General features: G+C 35.2%; 1 long non-coding RNA gene across 1 annotated transcript in view; it reads right to left on the reverse strand.

The window, feature by feature from the left end:
- Nucleotides 1-2,452: 2,452 nt before the first annotated feature.
- Nucleotides 2,453-23,087, reverse strand: part of LOC140330689 (uncharacterized) — an 88,734-nt gene continuing 68,099 nt past the window's right edge. The window contains exons 2-3 of the long non-coding RNA XR_011920784.1: nucleotides 9,555-9,670; nucleotides 2,453-2,763 (exon numbers count right to left, since the gene is read on the reverse strand). This is a non-coding gene — a long non-coding RNA (uncharacterized lncRNA). The remainder of the gene's footprint in view (nucleotides 2,764-9,554; nucleotides 9,671-23,087) is intronic.

Raw genomic sequence — 23,087 nt, forward strand, 5'->3', positions numbered from 1 at the left:
ACCAGGATTGTGTGGAACCCTAGGGTTCCTCCAGAGGCTGCTAGGGGTTCTTTGAGCAAGGAGATGTGAGCTGTAGATATAGAACAAAAACTGGTTCAGAAACCATAGTATTTAGCACCCCACTCTGGAGGAAGGGACACTAAAAAACAAAACTGTAAATAGGCATCTATGGTCTACATAAACCCTCCCATATTCAGCATGCTTCATTTTCTGTTCTTGGTCAATAGACATCTTTTTCCAGCTCTGCTGTTCCAAAATTTTCTTTGCAAAATTTTCTTCAATCATCATCTGCTGGTAGATAGAAACCTTTCTATTCCTGGATAGATTTTTTCTTTGACATAGTAACATACAAATTGGCTTAAAAACATGGCTGGAGTGACAAACAAAATAAATCTAATATATAGATCTTATGGTGGCATATAATGGTAACCAATTTTACAGAACAGCTTCTGTTTCATCAGACCGAAAGACCACAATTATAGAAATCAGAGGTTGAATGCAAGTAGATTGAACCATTAAAGATTTTTCAGAATCCAGTTTGATGTTAGACTGTGTTTAAAAAATATATATCTATTACCTAATCAGCAAATACAAGACATAAATGTTAAACTACCTTGGTATCGTAATACTATATGCGAATAAATATAAATGTGAACACTTACATATTTAGTGGTCACTCAAACATGAAACAAATAACATATTATAGTAGATAGGATATGGTTTTGTACTTGACAGGTATTTCTTTGCATATGAGACCAACAAGCCCATAATGTATCAATGTAAATGAGTGCTTCTCTTTTGCTTAAATTTAGCATTTAAGATATTGCAAGACAATGCACCTGTGCACACATCGAACGTTGTGGCTGCCAAATTGAAAACCCTGGGTTTCCAATTGGTCCATCATCCCCCCTACTCACCTTACCTGGCCCCTTCGGACTATTATCTGTTCCCAAATTTGAAGAAACACCTGAAGGGGCAACGTTTTGAGGACATTTCTGATGTCAAAGATGCTGCTGAGAGCTTGTTTGTGGCTCAACCAAAGAACTTTTTTTTGAACGGTCTAGAAAAGCTGCAACTATGCTTTACCAAGTCCATCAGTCTTAGGGGGAAATATGTTGAATAAATGTGTTATTTCATAACTCTGGCTCTCTTCTTTCTGGGCAAAGCCAGGACATTCTTAGCACTCGTGTATATATATATATATATATATATATATATACCCATTTTTCTGGTGCCATTTATAATGTTCTAGTCTGCACAGTTATCCATTGACCACTGGCTGTCCCAGATGAATGAGCTGCCCTAACTCAATATACAACAAAACGCACAACACAATGCACATCTGTAGTGGGAATGGGCCCTGAATCCATACCTCAAACTCATCAGACAGCCCTACACTCCTACAAGACTGGAGCTGGACCACATGCTTCATTTGCCAAAAACTGCTACTGGCACTATTTTGTACCTTTATGGAACAGTCACAGGTTATCTGCTAATCTTTTTATTTTAGTTTTTGTACTATCCATTTGTCTTTTCTGCTCCTACAACCTACTCTTAATTTTTCATGTATAATATTGATCTCCCTGCGCCTCCCTATCTGCTTTTACAATGTGGGGTCCATCCATCAAAGTCATGAAAAGATGAGATAAGATGTACGTGGTTCTTTTTCCATTTGTAAGTAGGATATGTGGGCACTGTTTTTTTTTCTTCATTAAAGTGCTTTGTGAAAATTAGATGCATAGTAATACGTCAATGAGAAAATCAATTAGCTGTTGCAAGCAGTTGTGAAACATTTACCATGTATCTCACTTGTAAGGACAAAAGAAAATTGGATCACACTCTGAAGCCAATGATGATTTGGTGACGAGATTACATTTATGGGTAAATTTTAAATTAGATTTAAAGTTTGTTTTAGTAGTTGGTCCAGTTTTACTTACACCGCTAATATTATCTTGTATATATCACCAACATATTATGCAGTGCTTTACAAAGTACATATGACTAAATGTCCCACAAAGGCACTTATAGTCTAATGTCCCTACCATAGTCATTTGTCATTACACAGTCAAGGGCCAATTTAGGAGAAGCCCACAAATCTAAGTACATGTTTTTAGAATGTGGGAGGAAACTCATACAAACACATGGAGAACATACAGACTCCTTGCTGAAAGCACTATGGCCAAGACTCGAACCTAGAATTCAGTGGTGCAATGGTTAGTGTGCTAACCTCTGAGCCACCATGCTGCCTATCAGCCTGTGACATACGGGCTTACCTAAACATTTTGTCTTAGGTAGGCCATCTAAAAAATTACTTTATAGAAAATTTGATCAACATTTAAGAACAACTGGTCCAAAAAAATAGTCATACAATTTTAGCTACAACAGCTAAATTAAGCTACTTTCTAGTTTTTCTCATTTTTTTCTTTTTCTTTAGTTAAATATGCTGAACCTAAATGCTGGGAAATAAAAACTGATACCTGTAGGTGTTGTATTTGAAAGCTAAACACTTTTCTACGGTTTATTGAGTTATTCAGTGATTCATCAGTTGGAAGCTATTGATTTACCACAGATGGACCATCTCCAGCTTATATTACAGTAAAAATATACAGTCACAACCCTGGCTCCAAAGTGCACATTGAACATGTTAAGACATATTAGGAGATAATTAGGTGTAATTCTTTTCTTCTGTGAGGCCAAGTTTGATAGATTATATTTTTCACGGCAAATTAATTTTCACAGTGGTGGATTCCAATCTTCCAAATCCTGTAAATGTTAAGAGTAAAAAGAAAAGAGCAGTTATTTTATTTTAGAATGTGTTAGGATCTTTAGGAATATACGACCTAAGGTATTGTATGTATATCCTATATAAACTTTTTAACAGATAATTATCAAAAACTCAATTATCAAAAACATTGAATTCTCCTTGCAGTTCCGAGAATTTGCAACAATTTTCTTCAACACTGTTCTTCAAACATTTCATTTTTATATGTATAAGTTTTTATAGTTCAACTTTCACAGCTATAAGTTACTAATGGAAAGACCATAGCCTAAGCTATCGTTGTTAGTATAGTGATGTCATTATTTGTTGGTATCTTGTCCAGTTTTGTCCATTATTTTCCATCCAAGCAGTGGTCATCTTAATTTCTTGGCTGCACTCTCTATCTTCAGATCTACAAGCCCAGGAAGACCTGTCACCATCTTCACTTTTACCCCGTTTGCAGAGGCTTCATGGGAATGACATTACATGTTTTTCTGACATGTTTCTCAACAATTCAGCTTTTGTACTTTCATAATTTAATGGTTATCAGCAGGCTCCTCAATTATTAAATCACTTTTAGCCATAAGAGAAGTTTTGTCACATTTCTGTCAATATACTTTCTGGCTACTTTTATTTCCAGTATGTAATTGATTACATAAGTTGAATAATCAAGGGGACAATATACATCCTTGTACAATTTTCCCAATCATGAACCAACAAGTTATCGATATTTAGTTCTACATACATGGTTTACATAAAGAGATGTATCAAAAAGGAAATTAGATGACCTGGCATTTACCTTTCTAGAAGAGCTTGCCACAGTCAAAATTGTAAGTATCGTCAATAAAACAAATAGACTTTTTTAGACTCCCCTTACTTTTTCCAATTCCAGTGGATAACTCAATATATGGATCTACTGAGAATTCACATGGGATATTGTTGGGCTCATATGTAATTAGTTTGATGACATTTGGTGTTTTCTTTTCAATTTAATTTTAAACTTGTAAATCAGGAGCTGGGGAGCTGATTCTATTACCATAAATGGCCCAGACCTTGTTTTAAAAGATTGAATATAGCCTCTCTATTTTCTCCTAATGATGGCAACTTCATTTATTACAATATTCCTTTGCCTTCTCTGAGCACCTTGGAAGTTATTATTATTAATATTATTAAACAGGATTTATATAGCGCCAACATATTACGCAGCGCTGTACATTAAATAGGGTGATGTCTACTCAGCTTTAACAGTGTCATTATCTCTTACATGTATTCATTTTTGTCCTTGTTTTTGACCAGTAGCTTTTTGGAATCTTCATACATGAGGGGATCATCTATTGAGCATTGGAATCAAATATCCACAAATAGCCACATTGGTGTGTTTTTGGTTGCTTCTGTTCTTTGGAATTTATGTTTGCCAAGATACTTTTTCACTGCTAGACAATATTTAGTTAGATCGTTAGACCATCTTGTTTAACCCTACACTATATAGACTATATAGGGATGACCCCCTTTCATTTCTATGTTGGCTAGAGTTACACACACAGTGTCTCTGTATAAAAAAATACTTTGTGTAAGATCTTTTTTCTACATTAGCTGTATATGGCCCATTTATACTTGAAATCAATTTGCTTTTGTCAAGAATATCAGATTTGGAAATAAGGTGTAATCATACCGGAGAAAGGAAAATAACAGAAGAGATTGTAAAGTTAAAAAAGAGAGAGAGAGACAAAAGCAGCTACATGAGTGCAATGCATAATTCATATCATTCACACTGGAAGGAACGAGTTTGGGGAATTCAAGGCAATCTTTCAAGGAAGAATTTACTCTATACCTTTTGGCATTAAGCATCACTTTAATTGTTTTAAACCACAGAAGTGGAATCAATATTGAAATCTGTCTCCTAGCAGCTGGTCATTTTGCTCCATGTTCAGCAATGGATGTGTGATAATAGCTTAATTCCTTCTCGCTTAAAAAAAAGGCACAATGACAGTGGTGAAATTTGCTAAATTCCTATTAATGCTACATCAACCTCTTTAAGATCAATACTAGGAACTCCTAGAAATTAAAAACTCCATAGTTTGCATGCACTCACAAATACATGGAAATGTTCCTTGGTATGTTTTATATTTGTGGTCCTCAATCTATAGGATCACCTACAAGATGACACCTGCATTGAACCAAATGAGAGCAGTATTAATGTGGAGGCTACTTCTCTTTTCATTATATATTATCATACATAGAAAAGTGGGGTATCCTCCATTTAAGCTTGTTGTCATATTATGCATTAGTGTATCTTTATGTTATTGACATATTAAAATCAGACTACAGCCTATTGTTTTATGGTGACTATCAGAGATGAAAATGTTTTTGTTGCATTGTGAAATGCTATAACTAAAAAATAAACCCTAAAGTAAACATGCAAATATCATTAATAGGTAAAAATTGCCTTATTCAGCACAGTTAGAAACACAAAACGACTGTGTGTGTGATCAATCTCCAACCTCCGCATTGCAATGCAGCCATTAGTGGTATCGCACACACAGCACAACCCCAGCTAACCACCAAAGAAAAGCAGGGTGGGGACAGATTATTGTAATTATTATAAAACTTATTCAAGTTTTGTTGGGGCTTATCAGCATATTAGTCATGCATTTTCCAGAAGTCAAGGTACAGCAAGAATTCTTGGTATGCACATTTTCTTTAGCTAAGAATCCAGCCTAAATGGCAATAATTTACAATTGCAAATACAAAGTAATAAATAACAGTTAATAAAGTAAAACAAATGCACTTTGAACCTAAAACATTCAATATATTTGCAAATTACTTAAGCATATAAATTGGCCATAGAGTTGTCATACATAATTACAATAAAGTAAAACAAATGCACCATGAACTTAAAACCCTAAATATATTTGCAAATTATTTGAGCATATAAATTGGCCACAGAGTCTATACAGAGTCTATACAGGATATCCATATAGCAATATATATTTTTTGAGTAACACTTGACCTGTGCATACTAAATATGGGCTTATATAGTATTGTACATCTTTGTAATCACAATTTTTACTTTGGTTTTGACATATTTCAAGGACTGTACATTCTATATTTATTTTCCGGGTATGTTTATTGACATTATGCATGATAATAATGTAATTACTACTGTATTTTTGTATTGTATCTACTACATAGACCGTAAAAAGTTGCTACTACATACCCCTGAAGAAGCCCTAAGTGGCGAAACGCGTTAGGTTAAAATAATATACCGGTTCATCGAGATACTGTTTGTATAGTGTTTCAAAGCCCAACCCATGATGTTCAATGGGCTAGCGGTTATGTACTATTTGTGTTTAATTATGTATGAATCATGGTATGAATACATATTTAAAGTTTTCTTAAAAATTCTGGCCTTCAAACTCTGTCCCTTTCTTTCCTATAACCCAAGTATACCTTTACATTATAGAGTAGGCCACCCAATATATTCCTCTATCACAAAGAGGTAGATAAAGAGGGAAAACTTGCTTTCTTCTATTGGTCACAGAGTTACTGTTAACTGGCACATAATAATGCTGCTTATTGAAGATTAGGATATCCAGGGATCAATTACCTCTAGTTATGAAAGGCTTAGGAAATAATGTTTAAGTAAGTAGAGTAACTACATTACTGCTCTACTCATATTTAAAAAAGATAAGAAAAAGAAAACTGCAATAACTAAAAACAAACCAATAATATGTCCTGTGAAATGAGGAGAAGATAGGTTTGAACTCCTATATATAATATTATGGGTTGACAATATTAAGGGTTGGCATAGTCCCTTATATATTCCAGCTATTGAAGAATAACATAAAATATGTTTGGTAATTTTTTTTTGCTTTTCATACATTTCAGATTTGCATAGGTTTAAGCTCATAAATATTCTCTAAATAGTAGGGAAGCAGCCACTCACAGGCTTTTTTAGTGTTTGCACCTTTTACAGTGGTTGGTACTTAATTGCTCACTTCCATTCTGAATTATTTTCTATGGGCTGACGTGGCTGGGAGAAAGTTTAACCACACTGCAACCTCACTGCCTGTCTGAACACAGCCTCACTGATACCTGGCAAAAGAGATCAGAGTTGGCCCCCAAATGTTAATTTGTGACTTCATTTGGCTCAGATTTCTATAGTTTCTCTCAAAGATAACATACTTAGCTTTACAAGATTAGTAGTTTTTATTATTATCAATTTAGGGATATTTCAATAATACCATCAGCTAAACAATTTATATACAATATTGACAATGTTTAATATTTTTTGCAATGTTTGTGTGTGTATATATATATATATATATATGTATACTATATATATAGAGCCTATTTTCACAGCACGCTTAGAAAATTAAGCCTTTATGGTCTGTTACAAAATGGCCAAAATGTCTTTCTTTGCTTTCTGAATTTCATAATTTGGAGAAATGTCTAGGTGCTTTTGGTCATGTAGAGTAAGAATGATGGTCAATTATTCATAGACATGGACATAGTGTAGATTCTCAGTTTTAGATCTTATATTGAGGTTTGGTGGTATTTTCATGTGTTTACTAAATTTTCGGCCTATAGAATTACAGGTAAATGTGAAGTGTGGCCACAGATGTTTAGGAACAAAATTTTTACACAGCTTTGCTTTTTATAAAAATGCTTCTTCTGCCGTTGTTTTTTTTACATATAGTGTTGGTAGTTTCTCAATGCAGAATAGGTATTTTTTGATGGACTAGATTGTAAACTATTTATTATTGAGAATATAGAATAAGAGATTGCCAGCAGCAAAATGGCCTCAAGCATAGTAATCTTTAAAATAAATGCACGCTGCTCTGTCTTAAGCTTTTTCAAATACAAATGGTGATTTTAGGAAGCGTGAAATGAAAAAAGAACAGTGTAAGGCGTGACTTAACCTAGGTAGCGGGCCATTTCAGGCCAAAGTTCAGAAACAAACCTCGGTATGTGTTTGTACATCATTATAGTCAATTACTGCTGCTGAGTTCTAGCAATCTAAAATCAATACTTAGAAAGTCAGTGAAGGAGACAATCTAACTGTATTAAACAAAAGTGAGTTCATAATGAGTTACCCCTCCATGTATGGGTTTGAGGAATGCACAGAAAACAGCATTGCATTAGTACATTGTTTCTTAAAAGATTTTATGGGTAGTATTTAATTATTCATTGAAAGAGAACTATTTGGCTGTGCTGGGCAAGAAATGTTTCAGCAACTCAGAGCATAGAAACTGAGGCATGTTCCATGGCATAATCTGCTTTTCTAAACTCATTACTTATTCATCAACAAAAGCTACGCTAAATCTACATTCCAGTGTGTTGCTTTTACATGATTTTTTTCACAGTAGTATTAACGTCTAACAAGGCATTCATTGTACATGTTGTTGAAAAGATAGGTTGCCTCTAATTAAAAGTCTTCCAAAGCTTGGCGAAATCTCCCAATATATCCAAAATTCCTCATGAAATAAATATTGTAACACAGCTCCATTGCAAACAGTAAAGCAGCCAACCTTCATCTCTATAGCTCCTGAGAAGGTACAGAAGCTTTGCAGATGAATAAAAAAAAAAAATCCTTCTGGCATTTAATGAAAATAACTTATATTAGGGTTTATATACATTATTTACTAAAATGCTACTTTCTTATCTACTTTTCTTTTTTGGATTCTAAAACACCAGTACAGTACTAAATAAATATTGATATATTCTAATAAAAATTATTAGGTATAAAGTTTAAAAAATGTTCTTCATCAGCGATTCATGGAGTTGACCTGATTATTCTCTTCACTACGCAAATACCACACTTGGCTGGCACTTTAAAGGAGCTGGTTAAAAGTTACACTTTTTCCATTATGCAGAACTTCTTTTTAAACAAAAGAGTGGAAATAATTTGTTCCACAATAAATCATGGCATTCCCGGCTGTAGATAATGTCTTGTCACCCTGTGGGCTCCAAAAGTAATTTCATGTTCTGAGGCCACTGAGAGAACCCTTACCCCTGTGACAAGAAGTACTATATACTTTCTAAAAAAAGTTTTTAAGTAGTTCTCTAATGGAGCTGTGATGCAAAGAGGAAGTCCGGTCCTGCTTGAGTGCTTACTGCATGCTCTGCCAGAGCTGAAAGATACATGGTAAATTCTCCATTAGACCACTTTATCGATTCAATATGTTGGAAGGTCACTGTAAGCATTGCTAAACACTTTGAATCCTCAAACATATGTACAGTGCTCAGTTCTTCAATCTGTCTAATCACACGGCTTCAGGATGTAACGTATACCCAGCTTAATCTACTGTAAAATGAGAGTCCAGTTTTGATAATTAAATCGTATATAATTTTTAACATTTAAAAAAATCCAGTTTTATTATGATTGAAAATATCCCCTCCACTTTGTAATAAATGTACTACTGTTTATAGACAACTATGTAAGCCTTGACATTATTTTCTACAACTGACCATTAAGTGAAAGGGTGTGCCTTTACAGTGATCACATATTACCTATCAGTAATATTACCCTGATTTCCTTTCGGCAAGCAAAATTGTTTGAAAGTATCTCACTAAAGATGAAACTCATATATCAGGAATTGTCAATGAACCCGATCCCAAGCAGACATCTGTGCAGACATTTGAGAAAAAGAGAAAACACATTTACAAAGCAATGGAAATTCTGGGAAGTCTAAAGTATCTGGTTGCTGTGGTTGACAGGAGGCACAATTGTTTTTTTTTGATTCATTAACTTAAAGTGAATTTTTTTTTAACAAAAAAGTATAATAATGCTTACCTTTACATTTGAAGAGGCCTCCATCCCTCCACAGTCTGGTTCCCACATTGACCCGGACTTCTTTCCAGTGCAAACGAAGCGCACTGCACAGGCGCATGATTGGGTAATGTTTTTTCCTGAAAATGTAAAAAGAAAAGTGCTCATCCTATTCTGTGTATGCCCGATCTCCTGGGATTGGGTATGCACAGAAAGAGCAGCCCAAAGCCTCCTGGCATATGTGGCATATGTATCCCAGGAGGCTGCAAGTTCTCCATTATCTTCCACCACAGAAGGGGAAAGGCCCTTCCCCAAATAATAGAACAAATAATTTTTTTTTAAAAACTAACACATTTTAGCCACCTTTTTATATATTGGTAATATGTGATGATAGGTCCGCTTTAGGAGTTTTTACCATTAGCTTTTACTAAACATGCACATTGCTGTTTGCATTATGATGCACTGTGTGGTGAGCAGTTCATTCAGTGCTTCTCTAGGGTGTGTTTGGGGTGCTATTAACAATGAATGAACACCAACAGATAATGTATCTTGCTGTGCATTGCATTGAACCATACTACGACATCTTCATCATGCACTAGTGTGAACAATCTCTAGAAATATATGCCTGTTGGTATATTGTAAAATAGTACCATGGTAATAGATGTTCTTCAAACATAGCTGATCAGAGACCTAACATCAAAAAATATGCATCAGTCTTATTAAGAAATGTGCTTAATTCATATTCCAATTCATAGTTCTTATGTACAAAATCAAGGCTGAATAGAGAATAAAATGAAAAAACATTGTAATGAAATTAGTGTACAAGATTTATATGTAATAAAACAGGGCATTTTCATCATAAATATAAACAAATATTAGGCATTATAAATATCGATATCGAAACTGTGAAAATGTGTGTGTGTTGTCTGTTACTGTTAGCTAAATCTTCCCATTTACAAAGCTACACTGAAACAAATAACAGTTATGGGAACAATTCAATAAATGTTAATATGTAACTTGGCTTTTTAAAAAGCAGTGAATTCGACATTCGCTAGTGGAGAATTATTTAATGCCACTGAAACACATGGACCTTGAAGATTCTCCACTGTAGAATATTTCAGTGAAATATCAGATTCACTGCTTTATAAAAAGCTTTAAAATTATGCCTTTAAATGCCTTTTCATTTAACAGTTTTGGCAATCTTGCACAAAGTTTTTATGGTTTAGGGTAAAACCTACCAAGGTCTTTTGGGACAAATCTTGTTGTTAAATCTTGCCAAATTAAAATGGCTGATAGGGAAGTTATTGTCAAACAAAAATCACAAGAAGCCAGGTACTTTTGCAGTGTCAAATAGAAAAGAACAATACAGCACAGGATTTTTCACACAACTGTCAACTCACACAAACACCCACTAACAATATAATCTATTTTAGTTCACCATTTTATAAGGAGAAGGCCAGGTTTCAAAACAGAGTTTTGCAGACCTCCCACTGCCCAAACCCTTATTTACCAACCAACCCCTTATTCAATAAACACACCATAATCTTTGGTAAATAGTCCACAGGCCCTTTATTATACATTAAATAATTAATATAACTTTTTATTATCAATATAAATCAAAACAGCAAAATATTAAATAAATAACAATAAACAAAGAATAACAAACTTACCCTACTACCCAACCTACATCTTAAATCTTCTCTGGTTGCCAGTCCTGTAGGGCCCCATTACCACTGGTACTCTGCTCCAACCTCATAGTATTGCTCCTCGTCGCCAATTCTCCAAGCTCGGGAATGATATACCCTTTTAACACAGACTATCACCAAATGTGTATACTCAATCTACAACATTTTCGAATTCAGACTCAACACCAAATATGGGTCCCCAATGCCACTAAAGGGTTGGCCAATAAACATACACCCCCTCAAGGACCTCAAATGCCCCACTCAACCACATTACAATATTCTCTTTACCTATTTAACCACTACAAAAGGGGGCAGGATGGTTCCTGCACCCTGTAAAATCGAATAACCTCCTCCCTCTTTCCTCTAACCTTTTATCCCCCCAACCCTACCTCGCCTAATCACCCCAAAACAACTTAATAACCTTTTCTTATCTGCCCAGTCATGCGGACCTTCCACTTTGCTCCCTTGTTTGCCCATTCAAGGCCTATCAGACTCTTGTGGCTCAGCCTAATCAGAGGCAAATGCTATATAGTGCATTATGGATTGTTTCTTTTTTCTAGCAGTTTTCATGTATTCTTGGGGATTCACTCTCAACCCATAGCAATAGTGAGTACAAAACTATCCCTTGTGTGTATCCTTGTATCTGAATTTGATGTGTCTTAAACAGCTTTGCACTGTCATCCAGAATTAAATATTTACCATGCAATATAGCATTTACATAAACGTTGCTAGGAATAGCATCTTTTCATTAGAAATTTTCATGATAACTATACTTTTTCTCTGCCACTATCACTGCTCATTTAACAGCTCTGATTATTCACTCAGCTGTATGACGGGGAGTAAATCACTTTTTATTACCAGCAAATCTGACTACTTTATGCTTACCTCATGCATATTAAAAACCTAATTAGAAATCAAGTGTTCAGAAAGATAATAAATATAATATATACAGGAGTGCATCCACCACACAGCCACACAGGAGTATCAGCTACAAGAATAATCCTTTCATGTGTTGTTTCTTATGTGTTTGTATGTGTTATAGTATAGAGGTATATAATAGTATAGAGATAATTCTGGGCAGGGATTGTCAAATTATGAAGTGTACCTAAAGCCAAAAACACTTTCCCATTTGGAGAAGAGTTAAAGGTGAACTAAACTCCATTAAAACATTGCCCTATTTATAAGTTTGTATGCAATATAACTAAAGCTTCAAAGACCTGAAATAAAATCACCATTTATTTTGTTTTTCTTGTTGCATATTTTAGGTTATAACATTTTATATTATGTCAGTCATTTCTGCATTCTGTGAATCCCTGCTAGGATCCTCTGGCCACTTTGCCTGAATGGCACCCGCAGGGGCTGACCTCTCTGGTCCCAGCTCCCCAGGATCCTAATAAACATGCATGGGATTTACTGTTGATGCCAGTAGGTGGCAGAAGCTGCATTCCAGTAAGAGGCAGCAGACATGAAAATATAGTGCCAGCTTCAGTAAGGGAGGGGTAATGCACAATTAAAAACTGGAAACAGGTAAGAAAACATTTCACCACAACCATGCTACTGCTGTTAAAAAACTCTTCACACAAATATGTGCTTTAACAATGTTCTTTGCATTTTGTCAGCCTCAAGACTCTAATGTGAGCAGAGTGCACTAAATATGGATGCCTAAGCAAAGAAAAGCTATTAAAAAGACCGACCATGTGATCCATTAGCCATCTGTCCTCCAATAACCGAGTTCCCTTTGCTCAAGTGACAGTAGTATCCGCCCTTTGTTATAAATCACCCCCTTAGTCACCTAAATGTCATGCTCACCCTCTTGCATCATAGATTTATGGTTTACTGACATGAACCCATTCTGCAGATCAGATTGTTCTAAGTGGTTTCTGATTTGCTCTGAAGCTGTAAATCATATATGAAAGTCAAAGGATCAATATTTTAGATAAGCTATTAACATTTTTCGAAAAGTATGACTGTGACATCATTCATATTTCTCCCAACATAGGCTCCTTTAGACATTTTTAGGTATTTACCCTAAGGGTGCCTTTTACTCTAAGGCAGTGTTTGTCAACCAGGGTTCCTCCAGAGGTTCCTAGGAGTTCTTTAAGCAATAAGCCCTTTGTGTCTCTCTCTCCGCTTACCAATGAACATTTTGGCTATTCTGTAACGGTGACATTCCTCTCAGTGGTCAGCAATGTAAGAGGCATTCTTCCAACTGACCACAGCAATTTACTTTGAGTTATGGATATAGCAGCTCTAGCAGGGGGTTCCCTGAGGACCTGAAAGTTATTTCCAGGGGTTCCTTCATGTTAAAAAGATTGATAAATGCTGCTCAAAGGGATCACAAAAGTATGAACCATGTTACTTAAAATATTAGAAAACCCACAGGTTTATGTCAATTTGTTCGAGTGGCATTATACCAGAAAATATTTTCCTATTGTTCTATATGCTACCCAAATCTGGAACACAATTCCCTATTAACAAATTAAAAACAGTTACTTAAACAATATAAGCAAATGCGAATGTAAACTTTGTTTTTTTAGGGAATTAGCTATAGTGCCTAATGTTTGGATTGGCCATGAACTTGTCTGAACTTAAAGTTTGGCTTGAACTGAAATACTTAAAAAAAAATTAAAAGTTCAAAATTTGCAAACAGGGATTCTTTATTGCAGAATGGATAGGCTCTTCTGCAATAAAACTAACTTATCTGCCTGCTTGCAATGATTTAACTGATCTCAACTCTTTTCACACCTTTCCAGGTGCCAACATCTTCACCCAGTTCTCATCCATATTCAATATCTTTGGCCATCTTGATTTTCCAGAATGAAATTTTGTAACTTCCACACATCAGTGTTCATTTATTTCCAGAAGCCAGTTATGCCTCTTTGATATTGTAGAGTGATGGAGCATAGCGATGTGCACAGCTAGATCAGATAGAGTAATGAGGTAGGTGATCATGCTACAGTGGTTGTCAGGTTTCTCCTTTTCTTTTGTTCACTGGAGATATCTACCAATCTAAGACCTCCCAAAGATTGGCAAATGTTTTCATTTTTTTGCAAATCATTTTAATAAAATTGTCTGCCTCTGGACCTCTTACACTCTGTAGTGTCCTTACACAATCCTTCAATGTCCATATATTGCATACAGAGACTTTTTAAAGCCTGTTAAGAATACTCTCTGAGTATGTATTTCGTAAGGGGTGTCCCTCTAAAATCCAAAAACACACTGGTAGGGTAAATAGCTTTTGCCTAAACTTCCCTATACCAGTGGGGGCATTAAAATGTGAGGTCCTAAGGGGACACGATACTCATGTGGATAATTTACATACTGTATATACACCTGAATTTAAAAAGGCAACTAAATAAATCATTAATAAAATTATACTTTAGCATTTTGGATACAACTCAGGATTATGAAAGTCTTTTTGCAGCTGACTGGCACCAGAATACCCAGAATTTTGTATTAATTTTTCTTTTGCTTTTCACATGACTTAATTTCTAACCTGTCTAAATGTTTAATTATTTTCGTACACATCTTCACTACAGTATAGTGGTGTAATTTATTTAATAGCTACCAATTTAATTTTAAATAATTTTTATAGTACAGGTAGTCCTCGAGTTAAGAACATCCGACAAACGGACAACTCCTAGATACGAACGTGGCTTCCCTGCTCGCTCGTGTGCAGGACGGAAACTTGATGGGGGAGGGGGGCTGTTCGCTTAACTCGCAGAAGAAATCTTTTGCTAAACACAGCAGAGGTTGTGGGGATCTTAAGGATCAGCTCTTCTGCAACCTCTTGTAACTCTTTAATGGCCAAGACAAACTCTGCAGTGGTTTCTTTTTTTTATATCAAAGCGCAGCTTGCTCCAGAAGTTAATGAATGTCTAGGTTCCATAAAGTTTTTTTTTTTTTTTTTTTTGCTTTGTTTGTGATTAACTTACAGTGAAGATTTTATACAGTAACTGACACCACACTACCTAATTATATGTTGAGACAAACATCTGTCCTATTTGCATTTATTAAATAATGTACCTGTTCCGAAATATAAATTCAAATTAGGAACAAGCCTACAGTCGTATGCAACCCGAAGGGACTACCTGTACTACTGAGAATTAATATCTGAGTATATCTAGTATTACAGAAGTTCCATGATGTTGGATAATCAGTAAATCTGTTTTTATTACCAAATATATACCTAAACCAAAGTACGATATACACGCAAAGAGAATAGACAAGTAGGTATGAGCTTTAGATGTTTAAAGTGTTCATTGTTAAAATGTTTAAATCATAAAAATTAAAGGCTTCAACCAGCTAACTGGTGTAAATGGGGAGCGTCACACAAAGCAGCTGATGAGGATATTTGAACAGGTAGTGAGGGGATCAATAATGTATCCTAGCAACAAAGCTGCATGCTGCGAGCTCCCGTATCCACGGGGATCAATGACTCAGACAATAGTCAAATGGAAGCTGTATTCCTTCATGTGTATTGTGCAAATCCATAGCAAACACTTTTTCTGTAATACACATCTGAATTCAATCAGTAAATTCTGAAAATCGATATAAGGCCCAAATCATGTTTTTGGATTTTTTTTTGCATTGTTTTGTGTATATTTTTTTAATATATTTATATATTATTTCCATATTTTTACGTAAATAAATCTACCAGATTATGCAGTGCTTTACTGAGCCCATATTCATGTCACTATCTGCCCCTCAAAGGAGCTCACAATCCAATGTCCTTAACACTGTCTAGGTCCAATTTGTGGGGAAGCCAATTAAGCTATCAGTATGTGAACCTACATGAACATGTGAAGAACATATCAATTTCATGCAGACCCCTGGAACCCTAGGGTTACCAGGTGAGAGCCTTTGCCAAAAACTACCACGTTGAATCAAAATCGTTATATGTATACAGGTTTAACAGATAACTATGCTGTCAAAAAAGTTATTCTTCAAAGAGGACCTAAAATGGAAAATCAAAGTCACCAGAAAATAAAGCAATGGCTCGTTTTGTCCTTTTCTTTTATCTATACACTGCATGGTGCATGAGGCATTGAGTGTAAGATTCGGGTTTATACTGGGGTACTGGGGACAATGCAACTCTTGTGTATGTGCATTACATTATTAGTGTTCATCCACTAACATCTAATGGCTATAGAGGATTGCTATAAACCTGGAAGCCTGACATGGATTTGTTGATGAAGATAACAGCTTCCTGGACCTGTCATCTTTGCAGGGTGCTTCTAAACAGGTAAGTCTGTGCCCTAATCACCCAGTTTGCTGTGCAAACATACTTAATATAGCATGAGCTCTCCCATACCAAAGAATTCAATTCCATTTTAAGTAACTCCCATCACACCTCCAAAGTCTTATACTCACCCTGTTACTGGTATTATTTTATTACTAATAATTTACAAAGTGCCATCATCTTCTGTACAAAGGAAAAAAATACAAAATAAAGCCCAGATAAACATCTAACCTTGTAAATTGTACAATGAGGTGGAAGATGAATATATCCAAATAATTTACAAAAAGAGATATCAGTAGTACACTACTGGACATCTTTCCTAGTGTATCAAACATGCCAGAACTTGCTTTGGATAACCATAGGGCTCTGTTTCTAAATAGGTATTCTGACATTTCCTCAAATATTTCCTGGTGGCAATCAAATATTGTCATATTTGACCTAGAAAACAGGAAATGTTTGAGGGAATGTCAGATTCCCTGTTTTATAAATAGAGACAATGGTGTTATGGTGTTACAGCTAATATGGAAACCATTTTACAGTCCTGTATTGATTTTTTGGAAAAAGGCTTGTCACACAGGAAGTTACTAACAGAAGATAGTTGGGGCCAGGCAAGACACAACCACGTGGTGGTAAACAATATAGAGGAGACACAGAGGAGAACCGTTAGATGAGCATTAGTTTGTTCCGGTTAACCTGTTCATAATTTTTCATACATTTTTATATCTTTATTTAGTATAAATATCCCTTTACACCTGTTACGTGTACCTGCTCAGCTCTCTTAAAAATTGCTGTATAACAAAACTAAAATTTAGCTGAAGTATGTTAGACACACAATCACAATCAAGCTCTACCATCTGATACCATTCAATAGAATTGAATTTGATAGAATAAAAGATGCCTGCCCAAAGGAATTAAATACATTTTTCTGTGCATGTGCAAAAGTAACAAGCAACAGGAAAGTTTGTGTGGGCTGTGCAACCCGAAGCGAAAAGCGAAAATTCGGTTGCTTCTTGTCATAAGTCTGTCATTAAGGAAATATGAATGCTGGTATTGCTACTCTCCTAAAACTTCTGTTGTTCTTATTCTCTGGATCATTATCATGCTTACTGACAAAATACAATTATGTGGATAAAGAAAGACAGATAAAAACCAACATTTTTTAACCGCATTTTCAAAGTTAGCAACTCAACACAAAAAGTATTAAGATAGAAAGTAAAAAAAAATGTTTAGAAAGGTAAGCTTTCAATTTGCAAAGTGTAAATCATGTTAATAGCATGTCATATGGGTACTGTGTGTAGATTTTCTCTTTTACATATTATTTGCCATGAATACTTTAGTACAAGATTTAGCTGAAGCATTTTATTTTTGTATAGGAAGTAGCTTAATCAAGATTTTGTGACCTGTCTGATCTGTGATCAAAATAAAAAATTGTGAAATGTTCGTGCTGACAGTGAAAACATGACAAATAAACTTGGTGCAGTCATTGATGTAAGCCAAGCAAACTAAACTGGATGAGACAGTCCCTGCGGATAGCGGTCTAACCCAAATTGACCTCAATAACAGAACACTGCCTGTTTCCTTTCAGCAATGTCCTGCCTGTCACATTTCTCATATGCTGATCTGTCTAATACAGAGTGCAGTGATTATGTTTTAAAGAGCTTCTGAAAACAAGCAGTGCTTTTAAAATATAAAGCCAAAAATAATATTAACAAAGTTTAATAATATTCAGGACACAAAAACGATATAAACCTACAACAATGGGGGAAAAGCTGGTCTCTATTTAGCCACTGTTCTAAAGACACTTTGGGCAGCACTGCCAGGACCCCATGCATCATGCCCTATTTTCCCCATTGGTGTAATCAAATAAGGTTTGTTTGTGCTTAATCCAACAAAAAATGTTAAGCTCTATACTATAATGTTTTTTGTTTACTTTTACAATATTTATGAATCATGCCTCAAATGCACAACCTGTAAAATTAAGTATTTTTTCTTAGTAGTGTGTTACAATATTCTTATTCTGCATGTATTACCTTTAAGTTTATTTGAAATTAGTAGACAAATATTTGACATTTTTTTTTCTCCGATTATCGTTTCAGGGCTGGTATTGGACAAGAATCTGGCATGTGTACAGTGCTTGTCTAATGTCGTTTATAGATCCGTCCTGGTGGATCCACTAACGACAAACAAACATAATACAAGTGAAGGGGAGAGAGCACAGCAGGGTGTCGCTTGCTTGTTCTCCCCCATCCCCCCTCCGTACACCAGAACGGCGCTGTATGTACAGGGCTCATTCATGCATCTTTCATTCTTATTGTTGGAAGGGATCATGAAGGATCAATTCCAACAACAAAAATCTAATGTGTGTATGTAGCCACAGGCTAAGTACACACGTGCCATAATTGACGTTGGAAAGTATCTTTTACGATCCTTTCCAACAACAAAAGACTGCATGATGCATGAACCAGTGCTGTTTATACATCACCATTCAGCTCTATGGAGAGGGGAGAGGGGAAAGAGCAAGTGACACGCTGCTGTGCTCTCTCCCCTTCACTTGTATTACGATTGTTCATTGTTCATCATTCATGGATCCGTCATGGATTCATGAACGACGAGCGTTGAGCGCTGTACACACACCAGATTCATCTGACATGTGTATGTAGCCTTAGTATTCTGAATGTGTTTTTAATTTTGATTTCATAATTTTGAAACTAACCAACCAAGATTACAAAATAAAGATAGTAAATATTATTCTTATATACTAAATATATTAAAAGATAATTTTCTTTCACAGTAAAGCCTCCCATCCTTCCTTCCATTTTTCTTTGCCTCCCATCTGTACTTAAGAAATGTAAATGGTATGCCTTGCTTCAGGCAAAGGATTTGCAATGCCCCTTAGGTAGATATAATAACTATGGCCAACTGTGTCCTTGGCTGCCAGCCTTCCATGTAAACATGGTGCCCTACTGTTTTTACAAATACAACATTATGGTACTATGGTAGTAGGGATGAGCAAGCAAAATTTTAAAATTCGATCATGCGGCGAATCGGGCTGTTCTTACTTACTGAATATGTAAGCGAACGGCCTGTGTAAATTCGGCAGCAGGGATCATATTTTTTGTGACCTGCCAGAGCAATCAGGGGAGTGGAGCTGACAGCTCGGCTCCTCTGATTGCTCTTGCGGCCCTGTAGTATGTGTTCTTGGATAGAGATTCTCTATCCAAGAACACAGGAGTCCTGTGGCTGTGCTCATCATGAATGAATGCAGCCATGGGACTCACACTGACAGGAGGAGTACTGTGGCTGCATTCAATGCGCCGTAATTTTGCGAACCCATTGGCAGTTCAAGGAAATTTTCACAAAAATGTCAGAAGCATTCTCACTCACCCCCACTTTATAGATATGTTTAGACGTCATCACAGAAAAGGGCAGGAAAGGGTGCACTACTGTGCCTTCCATACAGTTGGAAGTCTTCTCTGAAATTTAGGTGTCACCTTTGAAATCTTTTTGTGCCTTCATGTTATGCGTAGTATATTTATTGGGTAAAATATTATGGACTGAAAATGTATATATAAAATGTCAACCAGATATTTCTCACATTTATATTTGGTGGAAACCCAATGTAAAAGGTGCCCCGTTGCTATACAGTTTTTAAAAAGACGTTACAGGCACCACAATTCAAACCCAATATCCAAAAGAATATTATTTATTCCTAATAAAAAAAATACATAATATCTCGATTTTTGATAAGTTTATGATTGTGAATTCCCAACTATTCTTGTTGTGTTTCACAGCTGCTTCCACTGCTTCTTGTAATGGGAACATACATTATTACAACTATAAATGATCACAGTGACTTAATAATTACATTCTAACACATATTATCTATCCAAAACAAAATATACAAATTGAATAACATTTACAGGCAGGAGAAGCAGAAGTATTTCACGGATATATATAATAATATTTATTACATGCATTTGCTTGTTTTGGGTGTAAGCACCTTTAGCTTCCTGGTGAATATTGTGTCTCTTTAATAGCAATTAAACAATAATGTAATGAATTATCTATCATTAATAATACTGAATTACCACAACTTAAAAAAGTCACAACATTCCTGAGGAGCATCCAATGAGATGCAATTTCAAACAAGGATTATCAGAGCCTTCACTGTTATATCAACCATGCTGAATTAATTGGCATGGATTGGTAGGGTGATAAATATATCTATCTAATGGAAGTCTTCTGTATCCATTATTCTGTATTATTCTACACAGATTTACTGGCTTTTTGTAATGCTTTTGATTTTTAATGAGCTGTGAAACAACAGACCAAGCATTTCAGCAATCAGTTCAGAATTCAATTATTTGTAATGTTTTTGGGTATTAGTCTGTTTGAGGTATAAACATGGTTGAACTACATTAATTACACATAGGGATGGGAGAGGGAACTTTCATCACTTGTCACAAATGCAATTCTGATGAGGACAAAAAAATGTCTATGTCATTTTTGTAATGGAATGAAAAATTATATCTCTTTTGATCTCTTGTCAATGGATTTGAAGCTAATTATCCGTGGGAAAATGTCAGGACTTTTAATTTGAGCTTATCAATTATAGCCAACACATGTTAAATATCAAAGTATGACATGAATAATTAATCAATAAGAATATTATTCTATGGGAAATAATGTATTCCAAAAACCCTAAAGGACTTGACTGTATGTTATTTGTCAGATTATATGTAAAATATTATATATAAATTCTAAAGGGTAGGTAATAGTAGATGATCTTGAGATTCGCCAGGTATCCCAGCATCCCCCGGGCTACCGGAACTGAATGAACTGCCATGCACATGAGCAGGAGTTACTTTATCCTGGATCAGCAAATCCAGATGGCTGAAAATGGAAAACAGAATGAGATGCAGTCGGGCAGGTAAGGTTATTTTATTGCAGAAGGGATAACTTTTCTCCCTTCTGCAATATATGGCCTGTCTGATCACAGTTTTTTAAAGCAAGGGATTAGTTCTACTTTAACAAGCCTAAATTAAAATTAGATTAATTATTTTAATTTATTTTAAAATTGGACTAATTATTTTAGAACTGCTAAATGGCAGGAATTTTTAGTCTTTCATTTTTACGAATTGTTAAGTGATTTTTTTACATGATGATAAAACAGTCATAAACCAAATAATCCTTTTTTTTTGTTTTAAATGGAGAGATGATGATCTGAGAAAGTCCCTGGATTCTATGGAGCTGTTAATGAATATTGCCAAGGTAGGAAATGACTTTGGTTCAATGTGTTATGCTTGTTAAAACATATACATATATACTCAAATACAGTACAAAGCAATCTGAATATAATACAAGGTATCTACTTTTTCCTGAAAAACAGAAAAAACTACATTGACTCAAGTATAAACCTAGGGCACAATATGCAGCCATCACCACAAAACAGTTTTAAACAGGAATGGTAATAAAATTAATGTAAATAAATACATCCATGGTATGTTAGTTTTAAAAAAGTAAGGTAAAAAGGAAAAATAACAGGTTATTTTGCAGATACTAGATTTTGTTATGATGGGTTCACCTTCTCCTAAAAGAAGTTTTTGCAATGTCATGGGTCAACAGTAGATGGCTCTGTGTCCTCATGTAAAATATTACAAACCGTTTATAATGACAAGAGTTAGCTCTACACTTTACATGAGAACACAGCAGCATCTAGTGGCCCGAGTATAAACTAATATTCTTTTTCTGGTCAAAAAGAAATCTCTGTTTATACTCAAGAATATACAGTATGTTTATTTGATAATATGGCACAAATTAAAAAAGTAATTACTAATTCAGTAACACAGAAGGCTATCTACAAATTAATTAGTTATTAAGGGAAATAACACTGGGAAACAATTTTGAACACATTTTTTGTTGACTTCAATTTTTAAGCTTATTTACACTAAAATAGGTATGCTGATTCTGAAAGTGCAGTTAGTTTTCTTACCACGTTATTTATCACGTCAGGTTTTTCTCTACCACTTATATTAATGCGAATACTTTAGCGTGGATTTGTATAGGCTATTTACTCATAAGACAGTGTGGTCAGAGGTTGTGTGCTGCTCTATGTAGTGAATAAGAAAAAATTATTTTTCTACTTACACACATATTTCCTTTTTTTCACATCAGTCTGTCTAAGGGCCTAAACATTCCTGATTCATTTTGTTATATCTGTGGCAGTTTCACCATTCCCAGTCAAAGGGCAAACATCAGCACATTTGTAAAGAAGCCTATTTGGCATATTTCAAAGTTAAACTTGGTGAACAAGATAAGTCTTGGGCCCCTCATAATGTGTGCAAACAGTGTGTCGAGGGTTTATGGATATGGACAAAAGGAACACGTGATAAGATGCCATTTGGTAAACCTATGGTTTGGCGAGGAGATCATTTCAGTGACTGTTACTTTTGTATAGTGAAAACTTCAGGATATAACAAGAAAAATATATGTAACATAGAGAATCCTAGTCTACCATCGGCCGGTTTTCGTTACACTACCCTTTCTTGAAGAACATGATTATGGTGATGAATATGTGGGACAGCAGAGCTCGTAAGAGGCATTGGGTGAAAAGGAATTGGCCTCCAAGAT

Source organism: Pyxicephalus adspersus, chromosome 5 (genome assembly GCF_032062135.1).
Source record: "Pyxicephalus adspersus chromosome 5, UCB_Pads_2.0, whole genome shotgun sequence".
NCBI lineage: Eukaryota > Metazoa > Chordata > Amphibia > Anura > Pyxicephalidae > Pyxicephalus > Pyxicephalus adspersus.